This window comes from Mesoplodon mirus (assembly GCF_964341445.2).
Source record: "Mesoplodon mirus genome assembly, chromosome: 5".
Lineage (NCBI taxonomy): Eukaryota > Metazoa > Chordata > Mammalia > Artiodactyla > Ziphiidae > Mesoplodon > Mesoplodon mirus.
The window spans coordinates 126,624,006-126,651,748 of record NC_138980.1 but is presented as its reverse complement, the minus strand read 5'-3'; positions in this window follow the sequence as shown (position 1 = coordinate 126,651,748).

Sequence of the window (27,743 nt, the reverse complement as noted above, 5' to 3'; positions counted from 1 at the left end):
TTTGTGTCTGCCTGTATTTGGCAGAGCTGGTCTTACGGAAGACCTGGCATTTGTGACCAAAGGGTCAGTCTCCTTCCTTCTCCAGGATGGAAGCAGCACGAATTGTCCCCGAGCTCCCAGTCGGCTGGAGTGGGGCACCCAATCCTCCTCTGCCCCAGCCACAGTAGCCCGTGGCCACTCGGCCCCTGAGAGCCACAGGCCTCACATCTCCCCAGCTCCAGCCTCCTTTCAAAGGCCCTTTATTAAACCACGAACTATTTGCTGTCGAGACATTTAGGATGAAATCATTGCGTTAAACAAATAAACGCAGCTTCGTCCAGATTTCTGCTCTGAGGAGCAAAGTAAGAAAATAATTTCTGTCTGCTCGCCACAAAAGCGGCTGGAAAGGCCCAAAGAAAAATATTATTTTTACTCCATTGTGTGAAATATTGTCCTGGAGGATCTGAGGCACTAAGCGTTTGAAGAGTTTGTGCTGGCAGGTTTCAAAGGTCCCCTGGGTCGGCCCCCTGGGATTGTTTTCTGCATTAATAAACTTAGCATGATGTGTGTTAAAAGGAACATTCTGTTTGCTTTGTAAATAAGGGATGTCAAACAAGAAGCAGAAGCCTTACAGACACTAGGTGATGTGTTCTCGGAGCAGGGAGAGGGAGGGAGGGAGGGAGAGGTACCCTGGAAAAACGGGTAATGCTGGGGCTCCCTGCACTGAGCTGAGGCCTTGTTGGGAAAACAAATCAGTCTGTCTGAGTCCAAACCAGGCCATTTCCTCACTGATCCTGGTGGGAAAGCTGCACACTTTGCCCCGAACCAGCAGGACACAGGCTTGGGAAGGAAAGTTCTCAAGTGTCTGTCAGCTGTGTGGTGGAGGGGAGGCGACGGCGCCTGGCAGAGGGGCCCTCCCCCAACCCTGAACCCCGCCCACCCCTTTTAGAGAAGTTTCCTGGCTTGTCGGGATCTCTCAGAGCGGGCAGGCAGGAGGGGGCAGAGGTGAAAGCTATATCTTTGGGAATGATGATCTGGCTATCGCTCCCTCTATCTCTCTCATATGCCTTTCTCAGATGTGTCTGCAGCCCCTGTCAAATTCCTGACGGGCCCTCAGGGACGCCGACATCGTGGGAGACACATCACCCTGGCCCTGTGAGCCCTCCTCTGCAGGGAGCCCAAAGGAGCCAGGGCAGGATGTGTAACGCCTCTGGCTCAAGTATTTGCTATTTTCACAGGTGCCTCCCCCTGGTCCCACAGCCCCCTCTGTTGTCTGATCCAATGTTATCGAAGGTTCCCCAGACCTCCCAGGCATTTTCATTTCCGCCCACTGCCCTGCTGGCTTCTTCCCGTTACTCCCCAAGTTCTCCACTCCCCTCTGCGGTCCTGGAAAGACTTCCTCTGACATCCACTTCTATTCTGGCAAGTACTGGTTCTCTCCTGCTCAGGAGTTCATACCATTTCTTGAGACTTTGGAGGAAAGTGATGACAGGGAATGCTGAGCTCTCTCTGGTGAGAATCACAGACTCTCAGAGGTTAAGGGTGGAGACACAGAAACCCGGGGGTGTTCACCTTGGACCCTAGTCGAATCACCTGGAGGGTTTATATAGTTGCTGTTTTCTGAGCCCACACCCAAGTGGTTCCGATTCAGTTACTTTGGGGTGATGTTTTTAACCTCAAAATGTTTTTATGTTTTGGAGATTCCTGTAGTGGGTGACTCCAGTGTGGCAATGAAGAAACCAAGCCAAGCTGTGTTCTCACCCCACGCGCTAATTTCATAGAGGAGTAACTCACGTGTCTGAGGTCTCTGTATTTGTTTCCTGTGGCAGCTGTAATGAGTACCACAAGCTGAGTGGCTTGACCAACAGAATGTATTCTGGAGGCCAGAAGTCCAAAATCAGGGTGTTGGCCGGACTGCACTTCCTTTGGAGGCTCTGGGGAAAGATCCTTCCTTGCCTCTTCCAGCTTCCAGTGGCTGTCAGCATTCCTTGGCTTGTGGCTGCAACTCTCTGCTCTGTCTTCACATTGCCTTCTCCTCTGTGAGGCTCTCTGTGTTCTCACCTTCCATCTGTGTTATCTCCCTTTATCTTTTTCTTACAAGGACATTTGTGATGGCACGTAGGTCCCATCTGGATAAACCAAGATAAGCGCCTCCTCTCAAAATTGCTAATCACATCTTTTGCTATATAATATTCATTCTTTAACCATATAAGGTAATATTCACAGGTTATAAGGATTAGGACATGGACACACCTTTGGGGGGGTCACCATTCATCCCACAACAGTCCCTTGGTCAGTGGCAGAGTTAGAGCTAGAACTGGGTCTTTTGACTTGCCACAGAATATGCCTGCTGCCATATCAGGCCCCTGGGTTGCACACGTCCCTTTGAAGCAGTCTAGTGAGGAACTTAAGTGCAGGGGTTTTGCATCTGCAGACCTGAGTTCAAATCCCAGCACTTATTCAGTTTACCACTGATTTTTGGTCTGCAAATTGGGGATAATCATTTAGCCTAATTTTAAGGAATAAATGACACAATGTATGTAAAGCACTTAGCAGGACCAGGCACATGGTAAAGGCTCAGTGTTTGTATTACTGATCTGGCAGGAATTAAATATTTTATCATAAAAAATTATAGGAGAGAGTAAATACATGCAATTATATATCTGATAAGGGATTATTACTCAGAATATATGGAGAACTCCTAAAATTCAACAACCAGAAAACAACCTGATTCAAAAACGGCAAAAATTTAATAAACATTTCTCCAAAGAAGACATACAAATTACCAATCAGCACATGTAAAGATGCTCAACATCAATAATCATTAGGGAAATGCAAATCAAAATTACAATGAAATACCACCTCATACCTATTAGGATGGCTACTATAAAAACAACAGAAAATAATGAATGTTGGCAAAAATGTGGAGAAATGGAACCCTTGTACACACTATTGGTAGGAATATAAAATGATGATCTCAAAAAATTAAAAATAGAACTACCATATGACCCAACAATCCCACTCCTGGGTATATACCCAAAATAATTGAAAACAGGGTCTCAAATCAATACTTGTACACCCATGTTCAAAGAAACACTATTCACAATAACCAAAACATGGAAGCAACCCAAGTGTCCATCAATGGATGAATGGATAAGCAAAATGTGGTATATACATACAACGAAATGTTATCCAGCCTTAAAAAGGAAGGAAATTCTGACATATGCTATAGCATAGATGTACCATGAAGACATTATGCTAAGTGAAATAAGTCAGTCACCAAAAGATATATACTGTATGATTCCACTTATATGAGGTACCTAGATTAGTCAAAATCATAGGGACAGAAAGTAGAATGGTGATTGCCAGAGGCTAGACGGAAGGAGGTATTGGGAGTTACTGTGTAATGAGTATAGAGTTTCAGTTTGGCAAGATGAAAAGGGTTTTGGAGATGGGTGGTAGTGATAGTTGCACAACAATATGAAAAAAAACTATAATATGCAACCAGTACATTGCTAATGCAACATTAGCAACTTATGAGCTGGACTTGAATTGAACAGAGGGTAACGGTACTGGAAAGCCCCCACTTGGGAGGTAGCAGGAGAGTGGGCCACACTGGGAAAGGAGCCTAGACTGCAGTGGGTGACAGGTCAAGTGTGGAGAGATTTCAGAGACCTGCACAGAGCTCCTCTCCCTGGTCTCATAGCTAAGTGGTCTCCAAGGAGCTGGGGCTGCCACCTGCACAGCATCCTGGCGACCCTCAACAGGAGCCATCCCTGGCCTGCTGTTCTCACTGTTAATCTGTTTTAGCATCATCCACCTGGCTAAGTGGGATGAGCCAAAGAAAGGTAGGGAGACCTTAAAGGTAGCTTAAGAACAGTCTGAAACAAGAGGTTGTGTGATCTAGGGGCCATTTGAAGATTTCATGTTGCTTTTGTAAAATCTCTCTTCCACCAGCCCGTATTAAGAGAAAAATTCCTCGTAGCCAGAGTTCAGTACAAATCTCCCAGCACCACGGAGTTGCAGACCTTCCCCAATATGTTGCCATTTTTAGTAAGCAGCACAATCATACAGAAAGATCCATTTTTAAAGGCCCTGTCTCCCCTCTGACCCTCCTCCTTGCAGCCTCCACCCCCAAATACGCACACACTGCCAATAGGTCTCCCACCAAAGCCCCAGCTGAAAATACCCTCAGCTATTGGCTTCTGTTATAGTTTTCACTACAGACCCACAGTCTCATAGGCACCCAGTGATAACACAGAGGGAATTCAAGAACTGCCAGTGAACACACGAGCTCAAATGCAGCTTCCCTGAGCTGGAAGGGTATGAGCAGGCTCCCCAGATCCCTCACAAAAAGAGGCCACCTCCCCTTTGCTGGTGGACCGCACCCCTCAAAACATAAACCAAGCAAGGAGGGGAAAGCAGCTTTGGAGCACTCAGGAATCTACACACAACTTCCCCATACCCTGCTGACTCCCAGAGATTTCTTTTCCTAATCTTGCTCCATGAGCAGTGGGTCACCAGAAATCCTAATCTGGCTCTGGAGGAAAGTTCAGGATGGTAAGACATGGGTAAAGCCTAAGTGTTAGGATCACTCCACCCACCCTCACAGTGAGGGAAAGCCAGGCTGGTCTGAGCATGACCCAGAGCTTCATACTGGAAGGCAGCCCCTGCAAAAACCTGTGCCCAGAGAAAGCACGAGCTGTGCACACAGTGTACTATATAATCAGAACAGGGGAAAATGTTCTTCCTCTGGTACGTTTAACATATGTCCATTTTCCTCTGCTGGGGAGTACCACTTGTTTTCCTTTTCCTGACCCCTTTTTTGCTGGTTGTCTTTTCATATAAATTTCAAAGTTGTAGCCAAGTAAGAATTAACATCATAACAGAAAGAGCCCTTTAAGGTAGTGTAGGAGACAAAGATGAAGACTCAACAGTTTCTATGTTATATCCTACACATCTTCATGCAGCTACTTTTAATGACACCTCTGGCCCATCGTCTTTGATTTGTGGTCCCTGCCTACAGGCAAACCAAAACTTGGCCACCATGGGAGTAATAACAGCTTAAAGTAGCTACAGCTATGGATATAAGCAGAACCATGATGTGGTGACAAGGTTTCTATGGAGGTTTAAAATAATGCTAGAGTATCACTCAACAGCTGCAGCCTCCCCTGGGGTTCTTGCCCCCAGCACCACACTGGAGATGGGATTGTTAGTCATAAAATGTTCTTGGGACAGTGTGATGGCAGCAATAAGCCATGGATTAAACTGGACCAGTTCTAACACCCCTTTCAACTCACATATCTGGGAATATACAGGTCTTTGGTTTATATGGAGAGGAGGCTGGGGGTCAGACCCAAGAAGCCTCCTGCAAAGAAGGAGGTACCCAAAAGATGACCAGACCTCAGGGTTCAAGACTTCCTATTTGCCTGATGAGACTGACAAGAGGTTAATATCCAAAACATACAAGCAGCTCACACAACTCATTATCAAAAAAATAAACAACCCAATCGAAAAATGGGCAGAAGATCTAAATAGACATTTCTCCAAAGAAGACATACAGATAGATGGTCAACAGGCACAGGGAAAGATGTTCAACATCAATAATTACTAGAGAAATGCAAATCAAAACCACAATGAGGTACCATCTCACACTGGTCAGAATGACCATCATCAAAAAGTCTACAAATAATAAATGCTAGAGAGGATGTGGAGAAAAGGGAACCCTCCTATACTGTTGGTGGGAATGTAAGTTGGTGCAGCCACTATGGAGAACAGTATGGAGGTTCCTCAGAAAACTAAAAATCAAATTACTGTATGATCCAGCTATCCCATTCCTGGGCATATATCCAGAAAAAAATGGAAACACTAATTCGAAAAGATACATTCACCCCAGTGTTCACAGTAGCACTATTTACAAGAGCCAAGGCATGGAAACAACCAAAGTGCCCATCAACAGACGACTGGTTTAAGATCATGTGAGATGTAGATAGATAGATAGATAGATAGATAGATAGATAGATAGATAGATAGATATAGATAGATATATGTATAGATATATGTATATATATGTGTATATATATATATATGTTACTCGGCCATAGAAAAAGAATGAAATATTGCCATTTGCAGCAACATGGATGGATCTAGAGAATATCACACTAAGTGAAGTAAGTCAGAGAGAGACAAGTATTATATGATATCACTTACATATGTGTGTAATCTGAAAAATAATACAAATGAATGAATATACAAAAAGAAACAGACTCAGAGACACAGAAAACAAACTTATAGTTACCAAGGGGGAAAAGGAGGGAGCAAGGGGGATAAATTAGGACTATGAGATTAACAGATACAAACTACTATACATAAAATAGATAAGCAACAATTATTTACTGTATACCACAGGGAACTATATTCGATATCTTGTAATAACCTATAATGGAAAAGAATCTGAAAAAATATATATATATATATAACTGAATCACTTTGCTATACACTTAAAACTAACACAATATTGTAAATCCCCAGTGGCACAGTGGTTAAGAATCTGCCTACCAATGCAGGGGACACAGGTTCAAGCCCTGGTCCGGGAAGATCCCACATGCTGTGGAGCAACTAAGCCCCGTGCACCACAACTACTGAGCCTGCAAGCCACAGCTACTGAGCCTGTGCGCCTAGAGCCCGTGCTCCACAACAAGAGAAGCAACCACAATGAGAAGCCCACGCACCACAACAAAGAGTAGCCCCTGCTCGCCACAACTAGAGAAAGCCCGTGCACAGTAACGAAGACCCAATGCAGCCAAAAATAAATAAATAAATAAATAAATAAATAAATAAATAATTTTATTTTTTAAAAAAAAGAAAATGAAGCTGAGCCAGTCTGATGTGTGATTTTTTCAGTTGACTAAATAGTTGGGCCAGAATTTGAACTCAGAACCCTAGACAGTCCTGGACTAGGTTTAGCTCAGTGTTTTAACTTGTTCAAATCCCACCTCCTTCTACACAGCTCTGTGGTAATCAAATAGCACAAAAAGAAAAAAAAAAGACCAATTAAAAATGGACAGAGGATTTGAATAAGCATTTCTTCAAAGAAGGTATATGAATGACCAATAAGCACATGGAAAGATGCTCAACATTGTTAGTCATCAGAGAAATGCAAATCAAAACTATAACGAGATATTACTTCACATCTACCAGGATGGCTATAATCAAAAAACAGAAAATAACAAGTGTTGGTGAGGATACAAAGAAATTGCAACCCTCATACACTGCTGGTGGGAATGTAAAATGGTACAGTCACTTTGGAAACAGTACGGAAGTTCTTCAAAATATTAAACATAGAGTTACCATATGCCTCAAAAATTCTCACTTCTAGGTAACCAACAGAATTGAAAACATATCTTCATATGAAAACTTGGACACAAATGTTCATGGCAGCACTATTTATATTAGCCAAAAAGTGGAAACAGTGCAAATATCCATCAATTGATGAATGTTAAACAAAATGTGTTATACCCACATGATGGAATATTGTTCCACCATGAAAAGGAATGAAGTTCTGACACATGCTACCACATAGATGAACCTTGAGAAAATTATGCAAAGTGAAATAAGCCAGACACAAAAGGCCACATATTGCATGATTCCACTTATATGAAATATTCAGAATAGGCAAATCCACAGAGACAGAAAGTAGATTAGTGGCTGCAGGGGGCTGGGGGAAGACGGAATGGAGAGTGACTGCTAATGGGTATGAGGTTTCCTTTGGGGGTAATAAAAATGTTCTGGAATTATATAGAGATGATGATTATTCAACTTTATGAATACAATAAAAACCACTGAATTGCATCTTTCAAAGAGTGAACTCTGTGAAATGTAAATTTATCTCAATAAAGCAGTTATGAAAGGAAAAAAGTAGGTGTATATGTGTAAATGTTCTGACTTGGGGAAAAGTGTGGGGAGAGGAAGGTATGATGGGGCAAGAACCAAACCTGGGGATGAAGACCCAACTTCACCCTTACTGCTCTATGACTTTGTAAAAATCCACTTACTCTTTTGATTCTTGGTTTCTTCATTTGAAAAATAGGGAAAATATCCCCCTCAAAGTGATTTTATATGGGTCAGAGACGATCTTATAACCTATAAATTGCTATTTAAATGTTAGCTCTAACCCTAAAGTCTTGAATTTTTCTCTGAAATGGTAATTCTCTTTCCATAAAATTTGAGCTCAAGAGTGTCCTTTGCAGATTCTGGTCCTTCCCCTGGCCCTCAGTACTTAACAGAGTGTTCAGCATAGTGACTTAGACTTACTTAACAATTGAGCAGCAGTGTGGGCCTAGGACTATAAACATAAATAAGATTTACTTGTGCCTTCAGGAAGGTCAGTCAAGTGGGGTGGGAGTAGGAGACAGATATCTAAATTTGTAAGTATAATGCATGTGCATGTAATTACAGTGAGATGAGCAGGTGATCATGTGTACACATCCACCCTTTTCAACAAGTGTCTCCTGGAGAAAAAAGATGAAGATTTGCTGACTGGGAATTTGTGTCTCCCACCATTGGATCCTGCATGCTTTCAATAGGAGGACAGGGTTGAACATGGTTCAAAAAGATTTCGAAAGATTTATGATGTTGGCTATTTAAGGAAATAAAAATATCACTAACAGAACAGCATGGAGGTTCCTTAAAAAACTAAAAATAGAATTAACATATGACCCAGCAATCCCACTACTGGGCATATACCCTGAGAAAACCATAATTCAAAAAGACACATGCACCCCAATGTTCATTGCAGCACTATTTACAATAGCCAGGTCATGGAAGCAACCTAAATGCCTATCAACAAACGAATGGATAAAGAAGATGTGGTACATATATACAATGGAATATTACTCAGCCACGAAAAGGAATGAAACTGGGTCATTTATAGAGACGTGGATGGACCTAGAGACTGTCATACAGAGTGAAGTAAGTCAGAAAGAGAAAAACAAATATCATATATTAACACATATATGTGGAATCTAGAAAAATGGTACAGATGAACTGGTTTGCAGGGCAGGGGTGGAGACACGGATGTAGAGGACAAACGTATGGACACCAAGGGGGGAACGCGGGGTGGGGGGATGGTGGGGGGATGAATTGGGAGATAGGGATTAACATATATACACTGATATGTATAGAACAGATAACTGATAAGAATCTACTGTATAAATAAATAAATAAATAAAATTCAAAAGAAAATTCTTTTCCAATGGAAATTCTATTCCTGAAACACTCACCAAAATAATAATAGAAAGGGTCTTCACCAACCTGACTAAGGCATCCACAAATAACCTACAGATAACATAATTGTTATTGTTGAAACTCTTCCATTTTGATGGATTTGCAGTTTCTCTTTGTAGTATTTATCCTTGTTTGATAAAGTCAGCTTTTTTGAGGTGAAATTTACATACAATAAAATTCACCCATTTTAAGCGTACATTTCAAAGTATTTTTAAAAATATGGTCACATAGCCATCACTACAATCATGATATAGACATCCCCTCTGCCTCTATGCAGAAAATCCTGTCTTCACATCCACCACCTGCTCCAGTCTCTGGAAAGCACTAATATTCAGTCACTATAGATTTTCCTTTTCTAGAATTTCATATAAATGGAATTCTACAACACACATTATTTTGTGCCTGGCTTATTTTACTTAGTATAATGCTTTTCACATTCACCCAAAATTTTGGTGTGCATCTGTGGGTAGCTATTTTTTAATGCTAAGCTGTATTCCATTTTATGGGTAAATCACATTTGTTTATCCATTCACCAGTTGAGGTTTGGGTAGTTTCCAGTTTGGAGCTATTATGAATAAAGCTGTTATTATTATTTGTATAAGTCTCTGTATGGACATATATTTTATTTCTTTGAGGGAAATACCTAGAAAGGGGTATTGCTAAGTCACATAGTTGAAGTGTGTGTTTAACTTAAAAAGAAAAAAACCATCAAATTTCCAAAAGGCCTGTTGCATTTTTATTCCTACAAGAAGTGTATGAGTCCCAGTTGTTATACCTCCTAGCCAACACTTGCATTTTATTATCTGCTGAGGTTTTAATCTGCATTTTCTAAATAACTAATGATGAGCATCTTTTGTGCCTAGTTGTCATCTTCTTTAGTGAAGTGTTTGTTAGAATATTTTGACTATTAGGTTATTTGTTCTCTTATTGAGTAATTTTAAATCTTTTTATAATGTGAACACAGGTCTTTTACTAGATACGTGTTTTGTAAATCTGTTCTCCTAGTGTGTGGCTTATCTTTTCATTTATTTGAGAGTGCTTTTAAAGAGCTTTTTTTTTCCTTTTTAAATTCTGAAGAAGTCTACAAAATTTATCAATGTTTTCTTTTATGGTTTGTGGTTTTTGTGTAAGAAATGTTTGTCTAACCAAAGGCTTCAAAAAAATTAGATAACTGCTTTGTTTACAAATTAGATATATTAAAATAATGATTGTGTAAAAAAATATATATCACTAACATATGATTGCTAATAGAATGGGAACTTGAAAAATATCATATTTCTGCAGTGAGGGGCCATTCTTAGCTCACCCTCTTTCCTGGTAAACTTCTGATTATTTTGTCTTTAAAATCCTAATAAAAACATCATGTAATTCCCTCCAACACCATGTTCAAAGCAAAGCAACAGTGAGAGGATCAGCCCATGAATTTTCTAAGTTATTTATAGGGCTAAAGCCCCACAAGGGAGGCATTAGATGCACCCACTTCTATTAGATCATATGTTGTTCATAATGGGTTCCTGGAAATCCAGTTGTCTTTTCCTAGGACCCCAGGATGTTATGACCAAAAATATATATTTCAAAACCTCTCCACCTCCAAAGCCCTGCTCAAAAGAAGTTTTGCTGCAGCTTTTAGTTGTTAGTATTGAAATATTTCCATTGATGATTATTTGGCGTAGCAAGTTTCAAAACCTTGGTATTTGGAATAGTTTGCTAATGTTTTCTTAAATTACATCCTCTTGTGGGTCCATAAAATCCCAAAGTTATTACAAATAAATAAATGGAGTTTCTCTTCATGATGTAAACCAGCTTTCAATGAAGTCATTGAGGGGAAGTTTGGTTTGGATGGAAGAAGCACCTACCCGGGGCAAGTGCTGCCTTCCCCTCACTGGGGGCTGGAGACGCGGTCAGCAGCTGCTCTCAGGCAACTGAATGGAGCAAACCCCCGCTGCTTCATTTCTTGTTTTAACTTCCAGTGGGAAACTCAATATTTTAAAATGCTCCTTTTTCCTCAAGTCCTCTGCATGTGGTGACCAGGGCCTCGGAGGCAGGTGAAGAGAGAAGCTGTGTTGGTGCTCACTGACCATATCCCTACCCCATCTCAGACTGAACTAGAGGTCCTGGGGCAATCCTACAGCACGCTGGCACCCCCAGCGCTGGCGAGCCTTGCCCTAAGTCCCAAGGGTGCAGCCTTCCCCAGGCACAATGGGAAATATTTAATTCAGGGTGAAAAAAAGGGGGGATGCAGAGGCTGGATCTTTGGAGAGCAGCAGGCCCTGCAGGCCTTGTCGTGCATGTACTTCTGGGCACATCCGGGGAGGGAGCAGTTCTTGTGGACCCACCTCATGAGAGCAGCCTCCTGGATACCTGCAGCCATCCCACCCTTCACTGTGACATGGCTCCAGGGTACATACAAGGCAGAGTGTGACCCACAATTGGTGTGGAAGTAATTACTACTCACATACACAGTTTGGGTCTCCCAGCCCTCCTTGGATGGACAATTTCCTTTTCTGCTTCTGTTTTCCCCTGTGTTCAGAGTCATAGAGAAATATACTTTTAAAATAATAATACAAGAGGGTTCCAGCTTAAGACGGTGACATAGGAAGATCCTGAACTCACCTCCTCCCACAGACACACTGAATCTACAGATACATATGGAACAATTTCCTCTGAAAAAAACTTAAAAACTGGTGGAGCCACCCTTTCACATTGGGCACATGAGAGGGAAACCACATCAAAGTGGGTAGAAAAGGCTAAGACACAATCTCTCCTAAACCTCACACCTGGTGTGGCGTCCCAAATTCGGGAGGGAACTTAAAACCCAGAGCTTCTCCCTGAGGAGCAAAGGGTCTGTACCCTACATTGGGCACCCCAGGTTTTAAGACCAGCACCTGAGATACGAGCTCCCAGAACAACTGGCTTTGAAAACCAACAGGGCTCATGGCCTTGAGACTCACGGGGCTGTGGCAAACTGAAGAACATCTCTTAAGTGGCTCATGTGCAGACTTACCTGGCTCAGGGCCTATTGCAGAAGCAGCCCTTTGAAAAGCACCCAGACTTTATGTGAGAGACTCATTTCCTAATTTTAAAGTGCTGGTCTGAGGGGCAGGGATCTGTTGGAATACTCTCCTGGGATGGAGGCTGGGTGCCATCTTTCTGCTCTCCCTCTGACTTGCTAAAGCCAGCAGGCGCCATCTTTTTTTTTTTTCGTCTTTCTTCCTTTTTCTCCTTATTTTTCTCTTTCTTTTTCTTCTTTTTCTTTTTTCCCCACTTTTTTCAGGTAGTGCCATCTTTGTACTCCCCCTCTGCCTTGCTCCAACCAGTGGGCACCATCTTTGCACTTTCTCTGCCACACTCAAGTGCCAGCATCTCCTAGAGGGGAGCTTCCACACATGTCTGTTGCCCCAGTTTCTACATCTGGTGATCTGGTTTTTGTGGCTGCCACCCAGAGGATGCCTCCTAATCGCCTGGCTCTGGAGGCCAGAGGGGCTTGAGTTCCTCGGTCCCATGGGATTCTAAAAATTGGAGAGACAGCTCTCGTAGGCTACCACTCCTAGGGCACTGCATAGACAGCAAACTGAAACACACCCCTGTCTTTCTGAGAAAGAGGTCTATTTGCTTGTCCAGGAGCTTTGACCTGAGGGACAGGCTTCAGGTCTGGCCCGCTCCTAGGGGCCCACAGAAGGGATCTCTGGGAACAGAGACTGGTGAATGCAACCTTTGCAATCTCCCTCCACCTCACTCCAGCTTGCTGGTATCTTACAAAAAGGAACTTATACTTTTTCTGGTTGCCTTGATCTTTGCAGTTGCTGCTAGGCTCTGGTGGACAGTGAGGCTTATGCTCCCAGGTCCTACAGGACTGTAACCAGAAAGAGAGTTCTTAAACAGCTACCATCCCAGGACACAGAAAGAGGCAACAGACCGAGGAGCTCAATCTTTCTCAAAAGAGGCCAATTAGCTTATCATCATGGCTGCACCCTGAGGGGCAGGCTTCTAATTAAACATACATCTAAGGGCTGACTGTAATCCTTTCCTGAGACCTCAGAGAGCAGGCACTATCTTCACGCTCTCCCTCTGCCATGCTCCAGAGTGCCAGCATCTCTCAGAGGGGAGCTCTTACATGTGTTTGGTTTTTATGTCTGGTGCCCTGGTTTTTCCAGTTGCCGCCCAGGGGTTACCCCTTGATTGCCTGACTCTGGAGGCCAGGGCGCTTACTAGCTCCTGTGGGACTATAACAATCAGAGAGACAGTCCTTGGCAGGCGACTACCTCCAGGGCAATGCACAGAGAGCACAGTGAAACACACCCCCAGCATTTCCATGAAAGAGGTCTACCTGTTGCTCCTGGAGCAGCGGGCTGAGGGGCAGGCTTCAGGTTTGGCACACATCCAGAGGATGTGGAGGTGTTCTCAGGGAACGTAAGTTGGGCAATGCCATCTTTGCGCTCTCCTCCTGCCTCACTACAACTCACCCTCTTCTGGAGCCCTAATTTTTGTGACCGCTGCCCAAGGGACACCTCTAGATCACCTGGCTCCAGGGACCAACAGGGTTTACGTTTGTAGTCCCACAGGACTGTATATGTTTGCATTCTTTAAAAGCTGTTGCCTGAGGGTCTGGCTTCCAATCAGCCTGAATCTAGGGCTAACTGAGATCCTCCCTTTTGGGACACTGACTGGTCTTGGCAAACCCTCAACAACCGGGAGCTATGAAAAATAAAATAGGCTGTTTGGATGATCACAAAGGTTTGAGAGACAACCAAAAGCCAGGGCAAAGTTGAACAGTAAGTTTCATCTCTTACAGAAGGCCAGTCCTTCAAGATTGGGAGAAGTGGCTGTTTCATCTAATACAAAGAAACAAACCAAAGAGTCAAGCAAAATGAAGAAACAGAGAAATATGTTCCAAACAAAAAAAATAAGATAAAACCTCAGGAAAAAAAACCTTAATGAAACAAAGATAAGTAATTTCCCTGATAAAGAGTTCAAAGTAATGGTCATAAAGATGCTCACCTCACTTGGGAGAAGAATGGATGAACACAGTGAGGACTTCAACAAAGAGAAAATACAAGGAAGTTCCAAACAGAAGTCACAAAATTGAAGAATACAATAACTAAACTGAAAAATACAGTACAGGGGTTCAATAGTAGATGATGAAGCAGAGGAAAAGATCACTGAACTCAAAGATAGGGCAGGGGAACTCACCCAATCAGAGCAGCAAAAAGAAAAATAGAATTTTAAAAAATGAAGACAGTTTTAGGGACTTATACGGCAACATCAAGCAGACTAACATTGCATTATAGGAGTCCCAGAAGGAGAAGAGAGGAAAAAAAAAAAAAAAACAGGCAGAAAACTTATTTGAAGAAATAATGGCTGAAAACTTCCCTAACCTGGGGAAAGAAACAGACATCCAGATCCAGGAATCCCAGAGAGTTATGAATAAGATGAACCCAAAGAGACCCACACCAAGATACATTATAACTAAAATGTTAAAAGTTAAAGACAAGGAGAGAATATTAAAAGTATCCAAAGAAAAACCATTTGTGACATACAAAGGAGTCCTCATAAGATGATCAGCAGATTTTTCAGCAGAAAGTTTTCAGGGCAGAAGGGGATGGCACAGTATATTCAAAGTGCTGAATGAAAAAACTTTTCCAGCCAAGAATTCTCTACCCAGCAGAGTTATCATTCAGAATTGAAGGAGGAATAAAAAACTTTCCAAACAAAAAAAGCTAAAGGAGTTCATTACTTTAAATGTAAATAGATTAAATTCTTCAATCAAAAAAACATAGGGTGGCTGGCTGGATGAAAAAACAAGATCCATCTATATGATACCTATAAGAGACTCATTTCAGATGTAAGGACATACACAGACTGAAAGTGAAAGGACAGAAAAAGATATTCCTTGCAAACTGAAAGCAAAAGAAAGCTGGGGTAACTATATTTGTAATGGACAAAATGGACTTTAAAGCAAAGACTATAAAGAAGGACATTACAAACTGATAAAGGAGTCAATTCAATAGGAACATACAACATTTGTAAATATTTATGCACACAATGTAGGAGCACCTAAACATACAAAGCAAATACTAACAGATCTAATGAAAGAAATAGACAGCAGTACAATAATAGTAGGGGAATTTAATACCCCCACTTACATCAATGGATAGATCATCCAGACAGAAAATCAATGAAGAAACATTGGTTTTCCATGACACGTTAGACCAGATGGACTTAACAAATATATACAAAACATTTCATCCAAAAGCAATAGAATACACATGCTTCTCAAGTGCACATGGGACATTCTCTAGGATCGATCATATGTTAGACCACAAAACAAGTCTTAACAAATTTAAGATTGAAATCAAATCAAAATCTTTTCTGACCACAATAAAACTAGAAATCAACTAAAAGAAAAAAACTGGAAAATCCACAAATGCATGGAGACTAAATGACATGCTACTGAACAACCAATGGGTCAAAGAAGAAATCTAAAGTGAAATAAAAAAATATCTTGAGACAAGTGAAAATGGAAATACAACATACCAAAATTTATGGAATGCAGCAAAAGCAGTTCTAAGAGGGAAGTACATAGTGATAAATGCCTACCTCAAGAAATAAGAAAAATCTCAAATAAATAACTTAACTTTACACCTCAAGGATCTAGAAAAGAAAAAATGAAGCCCAAAGCTAAAAGAAGGAAGGAAATAACAAAGATCAGAGAAGAAATAAATGAAAAAGAGACTAACAAGACAACAGAAGAGATCAATGAAAATAAGAGCTTGTTTTAAAAATCAATAAAATAGACAACCTTTTAGCTAGACTAACCAAGAAAAAAAGAGAAGGTATTCAAATAAATAAAATCATAAATGAAAGAGAAGACCTTACAACTGATATCACAGAAACACAATGGATCATAAGGGACTACTACAAATGATTATACACCAACAAACTGGACAGCCTAGAAGAAATGGGTAAATTCCTAGAAACACACAACCTTCCAAGACTGAATCATGAAGAAATAGAAAATCTGAACAGACTGACTGCTAGTAAGGACACTGAATCAGTAATTTTAAAATACCCCATAAACAAAAGTCTAGGACCAGATGGCTTCACTAGTGAATTCTACCAAACATTTAAAGAAGAAGTAATACCAATTCTTCTTAAACTCTTCCAAAAAGTAGAAGAAAAGGAAACACTTCCAAACTCATTTTACAAGGCCAGCACTACCCGGATACCAAAACCAGACAATGATACCACAAAAAAGAAAATTACAGGCTGATGAACAAAGATGCAAAAATCCTCAACAAAATATAAGCAAACCCGGGCTTCCCTGGTGGTGCAGTGGTTGAGAGTCTGCCTGCCGATGCAGGGGACACAGGTTCGTGCCCCGGTCCGGGAGGATCCCACATGCCACAGAGCAGCTGGGCCCGTGAACCACGGCCACTGAGCCTGTACATCCGGATCCTGTGCTCCGCAACGGGAGAGGCCACATCAGTGAGAGGCCCGTGTACCGCACACACACACACAAAAAAAAAAATATATATATATATATATATATATATATATAGGCAAACCTAATTCAATGATACATTAAAAGGATCATACACAGTAATCAAGTGGGATTTATTCCAGGGACGTAAGGATGCTTCAACATCCACAAATCAATCAATGTGATACACCACATTAACAAAATGAAGGATAAAAGTCATTGATCATCTCACTAGATGCAGAAAAAGCATCTGACAAAATTCAGCATCTATTCATGATAAAAACTCTCAACAAAGTATGTGTGGAAGGAACATACCCTAACATAATAAAGGCCATCTATGACAAACCCACAGCCAACATCATACTCAATGGTGAAAAACTAAAAGCTATCTCTCTAAGATCAGGAATAAGAAAAGGATGCCCACTCTTGACAATTTTATTCAACATAGTACTGAAAGTCTAGCCAGAGCAAATATAGAAGAGAAATAAAAGGCATCCAAATTGGAAAGGAAGGATTAAAACTGTCACTATTTGTGGAAGACATGATTTTATAAATACAGTATCAGGATACAAAATCAATATACAGAAATCTGTTGCATTTCTATACACTAATAATTAACTAGCCTAAAGAGAAATTAGGAAAACAATCTCACTTTCAATTGCATCAAAAAGAATAAGATATTTAGGAATAAATTTAACCAGGAGGTAAAAGACCTATATGCTGAAAACTAGAAGGCCCTGACAAAAGAAACTGAAAAAGATACAAGTAAATGAAAAATACTCATGGATTGGAAGAATTAAAATTGTTAAAATGCCCATACTACCGAAAGCAATCTACAGATTCAATGCAATACCTATCAAAATTTCAATGGCATTTTTCACAGAAATAGAACAAGCAATTCTAAAATTTCTATGGAACTACAAAAGACCCCAAATAGCTAAAGCAATCTTGAGAAAAAAGAACACAGCTGGAGGAGTCATGCTCCCTGATTTCGAACTATATTACAAAACTATAGTAATCAAAAGAGTATGGTACTGTCATAAAAAACAAACACATAGATCAATGAAACAGGATAGAGCCCAGACATAAACCCATATACACATGGTCAATGAATTTATGACAAAAGAACCAAGAATATACAATGGGGAAGGCAGACTCTTCAATAGATGGTGCTGGGAAAACAGGACAGTCACACGCAAAAGAACAAAACTGCATCATTATCTTACACCATACACAAAAATTAACTCAAAATGGATTAAAGATTTGAATGCAAGATCTGAAACCATAAAACTCTTAGTAGGGCTTCCCTGGTGGTGCAGTGGTTGAGAGTCCGCCTGCCAATGCAGGGGACACGGGTTCGTGCCCCGGTCCGGGAAGATCCCACATGCCGTGGAGCGGCTGGGCCCGTGAGCCATGGCCGCTGAGCCTGCGTGTCCGGAGCTTGTGCTCCACAATGGGAGAGGCCACAACAGTGAGAAGCCCGTGTACCGCAAAAAAAAACAAAAACAAAAAAAAAAACTCCTAGTAAAAAACATAAGTGGTAAGCTCCTTGACATCTCTCTTGGCACTGATTTTTGGATTTGACACCAAATGCAAAGGCAACAAAAGCAAAATTAAATAAGTGGGACTACATCCAACTATAAAGCTTCTACACAGCAAAGGAAGCTAGCAACAAAATGAAAAGGCAACCTACCAAATGGGAGAAAATATTTGCAAATCATATATCTGATAAGGCGTTAATATCCAAAATATATAAAAAACTCATACAACTTAACAGGAAAAAAAAACAATCCATTCGAAAAACAGGCAGAGGATCCGAATAGAAATTTACCAAAGAAAACATACAGATGGCTAACAGAAAACGTGCTCAACATCACTAATCATCAAAGAAATGCAAATCAAAACCACAATGAGACATCACCTCACACCTGTCAGGATGGCTATCATCAAAAAGTCTAGAAATAGCAAGTGTTGGCAAAGATGTGGAGGAAAGCAAACCCTCCTACACTGTTGGTGGGGATGTAAGTTGGAGCAGCCACTATGGAAAACAGTATGGAGGTTCCTCAAAAAAATTAAAAATAGAACTACCATATGATCTAGTAATTCCACTTCTGGGTATTTATCTGAAGAAAACAAAAACACTAACTCAAAAAGATATATGAACCCCCATATTCATTGCAGCATTATTTATAATAGCCAAGATATGGAAACAACCTAAGTGTCCATTGATGGATGAATGGATAAAGAAAATGTGGTGTGTATATATATATATATACAATAGAATATTATTCAGCCACAAAAAAGAAGGAAATCTTGCCATTTGTGACAAACATAGATGGACCTTGAAGGCATTATGCTAAGTGAAATAAGTCAGAGAAACACAAACAGCATATAATCTTACTTATATGTGGAACCTAAAAAAATAATAATAAAGTAAAAGCCAAGCTCACAGATACAGAGAACAGACTGGTGGTTGCCAGAGGTGGCCAGGGACATTGGGGGTGAGGGGGGTGGGCAAAATTGGTGAAGGGAGTCAAAAGGTAAAAAATTCCACTTATAAAGTGAGTAAGTCATGAGGATGTAATATACAGCATGGTGACTATAGTTAACAATACTACACTGCATATTTAAAAGTTACCAAAGATAGTAAATCTTAAAAGTTCTCACCACAAGAAAAAAAAGTCTATAACTATGCATGGTGATGAATGTTAACTAGACTTATTGTGGTGATCCTTTCACAATAAACAGAAATATCAAATTGTTATGTTGTACACTTGAAACTAATATTTTGTCAATTATATCTCAATTAAAAAATAAGGACAATAATTCAGGAGTGTTGTCTAGGATTCAGAGCATGACTTGGAACCATTTTGAGGGCACTGCTACTGATTTTTAGGTAACGTGGGTAGATTGTTGAGCTGTGTCATTCTTTTCCTTATTCAAATGATAGGAACTGGCACTTTATCAAACTGTGAAATAGCTCCCAGACTCAGGGTCTTGCTTTTAGATTGCTTTTTTTTGAGGGGGGGGGGCAACATCATGTATTTATTGTTTAACTTTTTATTTTTGTATTGTTTTATTGGAGTAAAATTGCTTTACAATGTTGTGTTAGCTTCTGCTGCACAATGAAGTGAATCAGCTATATGTATACCTGTATCCCCTCCCTCTTGGACCTCCCTCCCCCCATCCCACCCATCTAGGTCATCACAGAGCACGCAGCTGGGCTCCCTGTGCTATACAGCAGGTTCCCACTAGCTATCTATTTTACACATGGTAGTGTATTTGTGTCAAACCTAATCTCCCAGTTCGTCCCACCCTCCCCTTCCCCCCATGTCCACATGTCCGTGCTCTACGTCTACGTCTCTATTCCTGCCCTGCACGTAGGTTCATCTGTACCAGTTTTCTAGATTCCACATATATGCTTTAATACTTAGATTTGCATCTGTAGCTAAATAGAAATTAACCTGAGAGCTAGAGAGCTTAAGGCTATCAACTGGCTTCAGAGTCAAAGCCTGGTTGCAAGAAAGGTATCTGCTATTGAGTTAGTTCATGCCCAAGAGAGAGGGAGAGAACTAAGGATTCTGAATTCACCAGTGCTCCTATTTTCCCAACAGAAATGCACCTACTAGTGCTCAGTAGAGACTGAGAAGCAACTCAGTGTACTGGTTAGAAATATTGGCCCTGAAGTCAGAGGGACCTGCACTCAAATTCCTGCTCTGCCAATTTAGCACCATTATCTTGGGAACCTCACTATTTTGAGCCCCAGTTTGCATATCTCTCAGATAGGGATCAATACTACTTACTGCATATTGGTAGGTGAAGTTAGATGGCATGTTTAAAACAACTGGCACATGATAGGCCCTCAGTAACCAATCACTAAGACTTCTTCACATTGGAGTTCAGTTTTTGCCACCCCCCTGGGAACTGTGGCCTCATGTAATAACATGCATTTCTTTCCATCCTCTAGAAGGTCAGACCCATGAGGATGAGGCAGAGATTTTTATTTCTTTTATTTACAACCATTTCCTCATTGCCTAGAACAATGTTTGCAACCTATGTGTTCAATAAATAAATAAATAAATAACCTCATTCATTCATTTGATATTCATGTAACAAATATTGATTAAATGTCTACTTTATGCCAGGCAACCTCAAAATAATAGGTTCCTTGAGGGACCATGAGAAACCATCTGTGCAGAGATGCGAGGCTCAGGCAAAACAACTAAAGGTTGTTTTCAGGGGTTGCCCAAATGGAAGAAAACTCCATTTTACATGACAAATTTTCTGCCCCTGGAAAGTCTGCAGAATGACCAAAGGAGAGATTAATCTGATCTTGAACTTCATGTGCTTGTGACCCACTGGTAAATTTATTGGCATTTTTGGTTTTTAGAACGTTTCTGTCTTGGCCTTATCAGGTCTGGGAGTTGAAAGACTTCTCTCTCTAATTTTCCTTAGTACATGACTCTTGCTTTTTTCCTCAGTTTTTTTTTTTTTTTTAATTTTCCTCCTCTTTCTGACAAGAACATCATTGGGTCCCAAACTCCACAGGTTGAGCCACAGGGAGAGTTGGGACTTAGTGGGGTGGGGACACACCTGCAGAGTTCCCTGTGTTTCCTGATGACCCACCCCTCTGCAGGCCTCCCCTCTCCCCATAACTCTCAGTCTCACCCCTACATCTGACTGATGTGGCTAATCCCATGATGCCCTCATGCATGCTGACTTTCTGAGTATTTACCCATCACCACCAGAATCCCAAGATCCCAAACCATCCCTCTCACTAGGATTCACCCCCACAGAGCTTGGTATATCCCCCAATCCGACCAACTCCCTACCTTCCCAACCCCAGACACCTCCACTGGCTGCCCTCTGGAATGTACAGCCAATCATCTCAGAATCCCTACTGACTGTGGACAAGCTCAGCACCATCATCACTGAGACCAAGCCCTCCACCTGGGCCCCGTTGGCCCCATCTCCTCTCCCTACTCAAGGACAGCACACCTGCATTTGCCCTGCCTTGCCTGCCTCATCTGTGTTTCCAGATCAGCATCCAAACGTACTGTTAATTTCCCCCATCTTAAAGAAAACAAAACAAAACTCAGAGACCAATCCAGGCACAGCCCATTTCTTTACTCTACAGCAAAACTCCTCAAAAGAGTTGTGTATTCCTGCTGCCTCTAATTCCTTTTCTCCCATTCACTTTCTGTAAATTTTTAAAACTTTTTATTATGAAAAATTTCAATCATGTTTAAACATTCAGAATATTACAATGAACCCCATAATCATATCATCCAGATTTAATAATTATAGGTGAGGGCCTTCCCTGGTGGTCCAGTGGTTAAGACTCTGAGCTTCCAATGCAGGGGGTGCGGGTTCAATTCCTGGTCGGGAAGTAACATCCCACATGCTGCGTGGCACGGCCAAAAAAAAAATTATAGGTGAGATACTTATTTGCTTTGTCCTTGCTGAAGTATTTTAAAGCAAGTCCCAGATAACATGACATTTCTCTCTTAAATACTTCAGAATGCATCTGTAAAAACTAAAAATTTTTCTTACATAACTTTAATATTATGTAAGAATAATGATGTAACAATATTGTAATATGCATTATGTAACAATAATTCCACCTTGTCTCTCTTAAAACCACCTCACTCCACTCAGCTTTGTCCACACTTGTCCCCACTATTCCACACAAACTTTTCTTGCCTAAATCACTCCTGACCAATGTATTGCTAAGGAATGGCTATTTCTCATTGGTTGGGTGACCAACCATCCCAGTCGGCTTTGGACTCTGCCAAAGCTGGGAGAGTTCTGAACCAAAGAGGGCAGTCGGTCACCCTATTTCTCAGTTCTTCTTTTTCTCAACTTTTCAGGAGCAATTGACAAGGGCGATTACTCTTTTCCTCTTGAACAACATTCTCTTGTCTTCTGGGACACCACTCTCACTTGGGTCTCCACCTCCTTCTCTAGCCACTTCACAGTGGTTTTGCTGATTCTGCTCATCTGCCTGATCTCTGAATCTTGGCATGTTCCAGGGCTCTCCATCCTCAGTCCTCATCTTTCTTCACACTCAAGTCTTTAAATACCATGTACACACGGATGACGTGCAGATTTCTATCTCCAGCCCATACCTCTCACCTGAATACCAGACTGTTATTCCAGCTAACTCCTTGGCATCTTCCCTTGGAAGTCTTAAAGTCATCTCAAACTCACTAGTCCAAAACCAAACTCTTGATCTCTCCCCTAAAATCTGCTCTTCTCATAGCTCTCCTTATGACAGTAAATGGTAACTTCATTGTTCTATCTGCCCAGAGCAAACACCTTGCGGTCATGTTTGAGTCCTCCTTCTTCACTCACATATAATCCACCAGCAAATCCTGGTGGATCTTCTTTCAAAAATTATTGAAAGGGCTTCCCTGGTGGCGCAGTGGTTGAGAGTCCGCCTGCCGATGCAGGGTACGAGGGTTCATGCCCCAGTCTGGAAAGATCCCACATGCCGCGGAACGGCTGGGCCCGTGAGCCACGGCTGCTGAGCCTGTGCGTCCGGAGCCTTGCTCCGCAACGGGAGAGGCCACAACAGTGAGAGGCCCGCGTACCGCAAAAAAAAAAAAAAAAAAAAAAAAAAAAAAAAAAAATTATTGATAATCCAACTACTTCTTACTAGCTCCACTGGCATTTTTTGCTTAAATTATTGCAATACCCTCTTAATTGGTGTCCACCCCAATCCACCATGCTAAAATGCTGTGATTTTTACACCCTCATATTAAAGCTTGAGAAATGGTAAGAATCATGTATTAACAGAGACTTGAAAGTATTTTCCCTGTCAATCTACACCAGATGAATATATGAAGTCACAGGCATAATATTGATTCTATTTTAATGTTTGATTTTACAAAGAATCCATCCTAGGCTGGATCTAGAGACTTATAATTTAAAAAAATCAAGTTGTCTAGGACTGTGAAATACTCCTTCTACTTTTATCCATTTCTTAAGCTATACTATACATGAAACAAATAATTTAGTCACTGCTACTTCAATCCTGTTCATACTGACACAGACTTTAAGTATTTTCAGAATGTTTTATAAACTTATATTAAAATGATGATTCCTATATTAAGACGCCCAAGAATATGACAGAAACCTGCATATTTGGACTCTATTCAGTGTGCCCATTCCTTGAAGCCAAATTTTCTAGAGGTGGGGCTGTATCACCATAACAACTAATCGTATGTTTTAGTTCTTCATTACTAATAGTGCTTCTCACAAACCTATTTTTAAGTTGCCCAAGCAAAACATTAATCTTTAGCATTGCATCATGGTCTTTATTTTAGAAGCCATTCTTAAAAAAGAAGCAATCCTAATTCTTTTAGAAGAATTCCTTAAAAACTAATAAGACAATTGTTTCACTGCCATGACAAAAATATGTTTCTAATTATCTTTTCCCAGAAGCTTTCCAGCAAACACAACCATTATTATTCATAATTCTCAATGATCAATTAAATATTAGCCAAGCACTTTATTACTAAGATTACAGGCAAAGAGGCATGGAGAATGTTATCTGTGGTTTATCCACCAAGAATCCTAATGGAATACCTACTGCAACCGCAAAACCATGCTGAATACTACAGAGACAAACAGACTTCCCTCTCTGAAAGCCTTGCTGACTTGCTCTGCAAGAGTGAAGAGCTGAGTCAATTCTCCGAGAAACCAGTGGGGAAAGAGCAGCTCCTTGAGGAAGGCATCCTCCCTGGAGTGAGGCGGAGGCGTTTCCGGGAGAGGGAGCACTGCCTGTTCCCTTCCTCCCGACACGGAGAAGACTGTGCCTTGGCGAGCGCACTTCCATTCTCTCCAATTCGCTGAAGTCATAGCATGTCTCTGGACGCAGCTCTTCCAGCTCCCATTCATAAAACTGTTGCTAAATCTCCCAAGGCTGTTGTGATAGTGCGGATCTCTTCCACAATGTCAAAAGACTTCCACCAATTCTTAACTGCCTGCTGAACTTTACCCCGTGTTTGCTCCACCATATCCTTAAGGGGACATGAGTTGCTGCAAAACTTACAATGTGATCCAGCATGATCCTCGCCTTTGTTTCTTTGGAGCAGGTCCAGCACTGTCATAGTAGACATTTTTCAGCCATCAACGTTTCACACTTTTTTGCCAGAACGAAATGTAGATGGCAGGAGAGGCCACAGCAAAGTAAACAGCCCACTTAACAATACTGCCTAACACACTCTACCCAGGATTACCCAGCAGGACCCTCATGGGCTGACTGTATGTGCGAGACGTTGGGCTGCTGCTCCTCGGGTGACACACCGTTGTCACTGGCTAACAGCATATGTGAATGGGAAATATATAAATATTTGATATTTGATATATCTATCTATATATATACATAAACTGTGAACGCTAATGGAGTACATAGAGGTTCTATGTGCATAGTAAGGGCCATACCTCTCAGTACCTGAAGTGCTAATCACCTATTAAATCTTTTGATAGGAAAACATGGCTGAAGACCCTCACAAAGGAGGTTTATTCAGCTCACTTTTACCTAATTTGATTCAGATTCACCATATAAATGTTCCGTTTGTCTATGTATGAATACTAGCTGACTTTGTCTCCACTGATATAGTCAAGGCTGCATCACCAGTTGAGGAGGAGAGCTAGTAAAAGTTTTGGATACTCCTTTAGCTCGTACTCATATATCGCCTTTGCCAGAATGCCCATAAAATTAAGGTCTCATTGTAAACACTTCCCTACAGATGCCTGGACACCCTCAGTCACAGAGAGGCTATCTTCATTTGTTTCAAGTGATTTTCTGTACTTCAAATGAAAGAAACAATGGTTGGTTTTGGTCCAATTAGCATTCCTAATTAGCACTCTGATATCTTTTGGGGGAATTACCTCTTCCCCCATGTGTAGTTTTGATGGGATGACACTCACTTCCCATACAGAAGCTGAGGGACTAGATCCTTTTCCCTCTCATCACGGTAATAAAGCCACCGGCATATCTGCAATAAGGCCTCAGCCAATTGGATGCTTCCTCTCAAGACTTGGAATATTGAGTGACCCAAGGGTGGCAGCTTTGCCTTATCCAGACTGTTCCAGCTATGGTATTATTCCCATACTACAGGCTTCCTCACTCTGGAGCTTGGTTACTGCCCTCCCCAAGCCTGCTTCTCCAGGCTCCCGGTCAATCTGTGAACACCACATAGCACCAAAAAACTCCTTTTTACTTGGATCATCCAGAATCTCTGTCTGTTGCTTACACCACCACATTCTGACTACCCACCAACACGATTGTGGAAGACATACTGCTAACTCCACAAACATCTCTTTGGCCTGCAGGAGATGGCTCAGTATGCTACTAATGCTTAGGGCTATGTGTTTTCATTAAATATGCAGATAAATGACCAGGCTTGTTCCACTGGCGCTCCTTATGGACTTAAACAACGGCCAGTGTTCTGTTGAATATTTTTCAATCCACTTGACTATTCTGGGCTTTACTTGTCAGTTAAAAAACTAAATGCAAAGCCTTCACTTTTCTTAGCCAGCTTAAACTCTGTTGGTCCAGGTGAGGCAGTACTATTTCGTTTGCATCACATCTCAGCACTCCTGCTTAAAAGCCTATAGTGGCATGTGATTCCCCTTTGCTTCCCAGAACTATGTGATAAGAAGCTTCCCATTTTGTCTGTCCTTCAAATCATCTATGGGAATAAAAATGCTCCTGGATGTGCTTATCAGAAAAGAGTAAAAGATAATCAAGGACCAGGAATGCCTAGATTGAGGCACCTGTGACAGGGAGAAAAGAAAGTCATCTACCCAGAGAGCAAAGCAGGAAGTCACATGTGAGAGGTGGGCAGGGAGAGCGGGAGGCTTGCAGCCAGGAGCCCTCAGAGTGGGCACAGTGAGTGCCCCAGCGGCCACTTTTATGAGGTTTGTACTCTGAAAAACTCTCACACTTTTAGCTAAATAGATGTGTGTATTCCACACAAGCAGCCTGAGGGAGGGGCTTGTGCTGACACGTGCTGAGAAGGGAACATGTAGAAGAGCAAACTGAGGGGTCCTCTGGAACCCCGTGACAGAGGCATCTCTTTACCCCAAGGCTATGTGTCTCATGACAGCAGCAAAAAAAACAAAAACCAAAAACCAGACTGCCCGAGTTGGCATTTTGCCAAGCCTTGTTTATCAGTCAGTCTCTTAAACCAGCCTCCCTGCTGCTTTCCAACATTTGAGAAATCCGGCTTCCACAGGGAGCAGCTCAGAGGCACAGTGTTCCCAGAGACAGAGTGGTGATTTGGGATTTCTATGTAGATCAACCCAGCCCCAAAGACCCAAGGCATACTGCAGGCACAAAAAGAAAAACTCAGAACTGAACACCCATTTGAGTCTCAAAGAATGATCACTTCGAGTGCAGAGAAGTGGTTGGAAGGTTGAAGACGAGAGAAAGAGCTAACAGATGAGCCGAAAATACAGATCTAGGGTGTGCAAGTGTGTGAGCAAATTTCCCAGTTGGCTGGGGGAGGGAAGAAAGAAGGAAAGGGGGCTGCTGCTTCCCAGTGACTTGACTTCATTACTTCTTTTTTTCTAATTGCATTTGTTATTGAGACAAAATTTACTATTTTAAAGTGTATAATTCAGGACTTCCCTGGTGGCGCAGTGGTTAAGAATCCGCCTGCCAATGCAGGGGACACGGGTTCGAGCCCGGGTCCAGGAAGATCCCACGTGCCGCAGAGCAACTAAGCCCGTGTGCCACAACTACTGAGCCTGCGCTCTAGAGCCCACGAGCCACAACTACTGAGCCCATGTGCCACAACTCCTGAGCCCATGTGCCACAACTGCTGAAGCCCACGTGCCACAACTACTGAGCCCATGCACCACAACTACTGAGCCTGCACTCTAGAGCTCACGAGCCACAACTATTGAGCCCACGTGCCACAACTAAGTGAAACCCACACACCTAGAGCCCATGCTCTGCAACAAGACAAGCCACAGCAATGAGAAG